The sequence below is a fragment of the Aedes albopictus genome, chromosome 2 (genome assembly GCF_035046485.1).
Source record: "Aedes albopictus strain Foshan chromosome 2, AalbF5, whole genome shotgun sequence".
Lineage (NCBI taxonomy): Eukaryota > Metazoa > Arthropoda > Insecta > Diptera > Culicidae > Aedes > Aedes albopictus.
Window position 1 is genome coordinate 333,888,840 of NC_085137.1, and position 6,000 is coordinate 333,894,839.

The window sequence follows — 6,000 nt, forward strand, 5'->3', positions numbered from 1 at the left end:
AGGAGTTTCTTCAGGGATTCCTCCAGAAATTGCTTCAGGGATTCCTCCAGGAGTTCCATTAGGGATTCCTTCAGGAGTTTCATCAGTGATTCCTCCAGGAGTTCCTTCAGGGATTCCTCCAGGAGTTAAATCAAGCATTTCTCCAGGAGTACCATCAGGGATTTCTCCAGGAGCTCCTTCAGGGATTTCTCCAGGAGTTCCATCAGGGATTCCTCCAAGAGTTCCATTAGGGATTCTTCCAGGAGTTCCTGCAGGGATTCCTCCAGGAGTTTCATCAGGGATTCCTTCAGGAGTTCCATCAAGGATTCCTCCCAGACCTCCATAAGGGATTCCTCCAGGCGTTCCATCAGGGATTCCTTCAGGAGTTCTTTCAGGGATTCCCCCAGGAGTTCCATCAGGGTTTCCTCCAGGAGTTCCATTAGGGATTCCTTCAGGAGTTTCATCAGGGATTCCTCCAGGAGTTCCATCAGGGATTCCTCCAGGAGTTAAATCAAGCATTTCTCCAGGAGTACCATATGGGATTGCTCCAGGAGTTCCATCAGAATTCCTTCAGGAGTTCCTTCAGGGATTCCTCCAGGAGTTCCTTCAGGTATTCCTCCAGGAGTTCCTTCAGGTATTCCTCCAAAATTCCTTCAGGGATTCCTCCAGGAGTTCCTTCAGGGATTCCTCCAGGAGTTCCTTCAGGGATTCCTCCAGGAGTTCCTTCAGGGATTCCTCCAGGAGTTCCTTCAGGGATTCCTCCAGGAGTTCCTTCAGGGATTCCTCCAGGAGTTCCTTCAGGGATTCCTCCAGGAGTTCCTTCAGGGATTCCTCCAGGAGTTCCTTCAGGGATTCCTCCAGGAGTTCCTTCAGGGATTCCTCCAGGAGTTCCTTCAGGGATTCCTCCAGGAGTTCCTTCAGGGATTCCTCCAGGAGTTCCTTCAGGGATTCCTCCAGGAGTTCCTTCAGGGATTCCTCCAGGAGTTCCTTCAGGGATTCCTCCAGGAGTTCCTTCAGGGATTCCTCCAGGAGTTCCTTCAGGGATTCCTCCAGGAGTTCCTTCAGGGATTCCTCCAGGAGTTCCTTCAGGGATTCCTCCAGGAGTTCCTTCAGGGATTCCTCCAGGCGTTCCTTCAGGGATTCCTCCAGGAGTTCCTTCAGGGATTCCTCCAGGAGTTTCATCCGGGATTCCTCCAGGAGTTCCATCAGGGATTCCTCCAGGAGCTCCTTCAGGGATTCCTCCAGGAGTTCCTTCAGGGATTCCTCCAGGAGTTCCTTCAGGGATTCCTCCAGGAGTTCCTTCAGGGATTCCTCCAGGAGTTCCTTCAGGGATTCCTCCAGGAGTTCCTTCAGGGATTCCTCCAGGAGTTCCTTCAGGGATTCCTCCAGGAGTTCCTTCAGGGATTCCTCCAGGAGTTCCTTCAGGGATTCCTCCAGGAGTTCCTTCAGGGATTCCTCCAGGAGTTCCTTCAGGGATTCCTCCAGCAGTTCCTTCAGGGATTCCTCCAGGAGTTCCTTCAGGGATTCCTCCAGGAGTTCCTTCAGGGATTCCTCCAGGAGTTCCTTCAGAGATTCCTCTAGAAGTTCCTTCAGGGATTTCTTCAGGAGTTCCTTCAGGGATTTCTTCAGGAGGTCCTTCAGGGATTTCTTCAGGAGGTCCTTCAGGGATTCCTTCAGGAGGTCCTTCAGGGATTCCTTCAGGAGGTCCTTCAGGGATTCCTTCAGGAGCTCTTTCAGGGATTCCTTCAGGAGTTCCTTCAGGGATTTCTCTTGGAGTCCCTTCAGGGATTCCTGCAGGAGTTCCTTCAGGGCTTCCTCCAGGAGTTCCTTCAGGGATTCCTCCAGGAGTTCTTTCAGGGATTCCTCCAGGTGTTCCTTCAGAGATTCCTCTAGAAGTTCCTTCAGGGATTCCTTCAGGAGTTCCTTCAGGGATTCCTCCAGGAGTTCCTTCAGGGATTCCTCCAGGCGTACCTTCAGGGATTCCTCCAGGAGTTCCTTCAGGGATTCCTCCAGGAGTTGCTTCAGGGATTCCTCCAGGAGTTCCTTCAGGGATTCCTCCAGGAGTTCCTTCAGGGATTCCTCCAGGAGTTCCTTCAGGGATTCCTCCAGGAGTTCCTTCAGGGATCCCTCCAGAAGTTCCTGCAGGAATTCATCCAGGAGTTTCTTCAGGGATTCCTGCAGGTGTTCCTTCAGAGATTCCTCTAGGAGTTCCTTCAGGAGTTTCTTCAGGGATTCCTTCAGGAGTTCCTTCAGGGATTCTTTCAGGAGTTCCTTCAGGGATTCCTTCAGGAGTTCCTTCAGGGATTCCTTCAGGAGTTCCTTCAGGGATTCCTTCAGGAGTTCCTTCAGGGATTCCTTCAGGAGTTCCTTCCGGGATTCCTTCAGGAGTTCCTTCAGGGATTCCTTCAGGAGTTCCTTCAGGGATTCCTTCAGGAGTTCCTTCAGGGATTCCTTCAGGAGTTCCTTCAGGGATTCCTTCAGGAGTTCCTTCAGGGATTCCTTCAGGAGTTCCTTCAGGGATTCCTTCAGGAGTTCCTTCAGGGATTCCTTCAGGAGTTCCTTCAGGGATTCCTTCAGGAGTTCCTTCAGGGATTCCTTCAGGAGTTCCTTCAGGGATTCCTTCAGGAGTTCCTTCAGGGATTCCTTCAGGAGTTCCTTCAGGGATTCCTTCAGGAGTTCCTTCAGGGATTCCTTCAGGAGATCTTTCAGGGATTCCTTCAGGAGTTCCTTCAGGGATTCCTTCAGGAGTTCCTTCAGGGATTCCTTCAGGAGTTCCTTCAGGGATTCCTTCAGGAGTTCCTTCAGGGATTCCTTCAGGAGTTCCTCCAGGGATTCCTTCAGGAGTTCCTTCAGGGATTCCTTCAGGAGTTCCTTCAGGGATTCCTTCAGGAGTTCCTTCAGGGATTCCTTCAGGAGATCTTTCAGGGATTCCTTCAGGAGTTCCTTCAGGGATTCCTTCAGGAGTTCCTTCAGGGATTCCTTCAGGAGTTCCTTCAGGGATTCCTTCAGGAGTTCCTTCAGGGATTCCTTCAGGAGTTCCTTCAGGGATTCCTTCAGGAGTTCCTCCAGGGATTCCTTCAGGAGTTCCTTCAGGGATTCCTTCAGGAGTTCCTTCAGGGATTCCTTCAGGAGTTCCTTCAGGGATTCCTTCAGCAGTTCCTTCAGGGATTCCTTCAGGAGTTCCTTCAGGGATTCCTTCAGGAGTTCCTTCAGGGATTCCTTCAGGAGTTCCTTCAGGGATTCCTTCAGGAGTTCCTTCAGGGATTCCTTCAGGAGTTCCTTCAGGGATTCCTTCAGGAGTTCCTTCAGGGAATCCTTCAGGAGATCCTTCAGGGATTTCTTCAGGAGGTCCTTCAGGGATTCCTTCAGGAGGTCCTTCAGGGATTCCTTCAGGAGGTCCTTCAGGGATTCCTTCAGGAGGTCCTTCAGGGATTCCTTCAGGAGGTCCTTCAGGGATTCCTTCAGGAGGTCCTTCAGGGATTCCTTCAGGAGGTCCTTCAGGGATTCCTTCAGGAGGTCCTTCAGGGATTCCTTCAGGAGGTCCTTCAGGGATTCCTTCAGGAGGTCCTTCAGGGATTCCTTCAGGAGGTCCTTCAGGGATTCCTTCAGGAGGTCCTTCAGGGATTCCTTCAGGAGGTCCTTCAGGGATTCCTTCAGGAGGTCCTTCAGGGATTCCTTCAGGAGGTCCTTCAGGGATTCCTTCAGGAGGTCCTTCAGGGATTCCTTCAGGAGGTCCTTCAGGGATTCCTTCAGGAGGTCCTTCAGGGATTCCTTCAGGAGGTCCTTCAGGGATTCCTTCAGGAGGTCCTTCAGGGATTCCTTCAGGAGGTCCTTCAGGGATTCCTTCAGGAGGTCCTTCAGGGATTCCTTCAGGAGTTCCTTCAGGGATTCCTTCAGGAGTTCCTTCAGGGATTCCTTCAGGAAATCCTTCAGGGATTCCTTCAGGAGTTCCTTCAGGGATTTCTTCAGGAGTTCCTTCAGGGATTCCTTCAGGAGGTCCTTCAGGGATTCCTTCAGGAGGTCCTTCAGGGATTCCTTCAGGAGTTCTTTCAGGGATTCCTCCAGGAGTTCCTTCAGGGATCCCTCCAGGAGTTTCTTCAGGTATTCCTCCAGGAGTTCCTTCATGGATTTCTCCAGGTGTTCCATCAGGGATTCCTCCAGGAGTTCCTTCAGGGATTCCTCCAGGAGTTCCTCAAGGATTCCTCCAGAAGTTCCATCAGGGATTCCTCCAGGAGTTACTTCAGGGATTCCTCCAGGAGTTCCTTCAGGGATTCCTCCAGGAGTTCCTTCAGGGATTCCTCCAGGAGTTCCTTCAGGGATTCCTCCAGGAGTTCCTTCAGGGATTCCTTCAGGAGTTCCTTCAGGGATTCCTTCAGGAGTTCCTTCAGGGATTCCTTCAGGAGTTCCTTCAGGGATTCCTTCAGGAGTTCCTTCAGGGATTCCTTCAGGAGTTCCTTCAGGGATTCCTTCAGGAGATCTTTCAGGGATTCCTTCAGGAGTTCCTTCAGGGATTCCTTCAGGAGTTCCTTCAGGGATTCCTTCAGGAGTTCCTTCAGGGATTCCTTCAGGAGTTCCTTCAGGGATTCCTTCAGGAGTTCCTCCAGGGATTCCTTCAGGAGTTCCTTCAGGGATTCCTTCAGGAGTTCCTTCAGGGATTCCTTCAGGAGTTCCTTCAGGGATTCCTTCAGGAGATCTTTCAGGGATTCCTTCAGGAGTTCCTTCAGGGATTCCTTCAGGAGTTCCTTCAGGGATTCCTTCAGGAGTTCCTTCAGGGATTCCTTCAGGAGTTCCTTCAGGGATTCCTTCAGGAGTTCCTCCAGGGATTCCTTCAGGAGTTCCTTCAGGGATTCCTTCAGGAGTTCCTTCAGGGATTCCTTCAGGAGTTCCTTCAGGGATTCCTTCAGCAGTTCCTTCAGGGATTCCTTCAGGAGTTCCTTCAGGGATTCCTTCAGGAGTTCCTTCAGGGATTCCTTCAGGAGTTCCTTCAGGGATTCCTTCAGGAGTTCCTTCAGGGATTCCTTCAGGAGTTCCTTCAGGGATTCCTTCAGGAGTTCCTTCAGGGAATCCTTCAGGAGATCCTTCAGGGATTTCTTCAGGAGGTCCTTCAGGGATTCCTTCAGGAGGTCCTTCAGGGATTCCTTCAGGAGGTCCTTCAGGGATTCCTTCAGGAGGTCCTTCAGGGATTCCTTCAGGAGGTCCTTCAGGGATTCCTTCAGGAGGTCCTTCAGGGATTCCTTCAGGAGGTCCTTCAGGGATTCCTTCAGGAGGTCCTTCAGGGATTCCTTCAGGAGGTCCTTCAGGGATTCCTTCAGGAGGTCCTTCAGGGATTCCTTCAGGAGGTCCTTCAGGGATTCCTTCAGGAGGTCCTTCAGGGATTCCTTCAGGAGGTCCTTCAGGGATTCCTTCAGGAGGTCCTTCAGGGATTCCTTCAGGAGGTCCTTCAGGGATTCCTTCAGGAGGTCCTTCAGGGATTCCTTCAGGAGGTCCTTCAGGGATTCCTTCAGGAGGTCCTTCAGGGATTCCTTCAGGAGGTCCTTCAGGGATTCCTTCAGGAGGTCCTTCAGGGATTCCTTCAGGAGTTCCTTCAGGGATTCCTTCAGGAGTTCCTTCAGGGATTCCTTCAGGAAATCCTTCAGGGATTCCTTCAGGAGTTCCTTCAGGGATTTCTTCAGGAGTTCCTTCAGGGATTCCTTCAGGAGGTCCTTCAGGGATTCCTTCAGGAGGTCCTTCAGGGATTCCTTCAGGAGTTCTTTCAGGGATTCCTCCAGGAGTTCCTTCAGGGATCCCTCCAGGAGTTTCTTCAGGTATTCCTCCAGGAGTTCCTTCATGGATTTCTCCAGGTGTTCCATCAGGGATTCCTCCAGGAGTTCCTTCAGGGATTCCTCCAGGAGTTCCTCAAGGATTCCTCCAGAAGTTCCATCAGGGATTCCTCCAGGAGTTACTTCAGGGATTCCTCCAGGAGTTCCTTCAGGGATTCCTCCAGGAGTTCCTTCAGGGATTCCTCCAGGAGTTCCTTCAGGG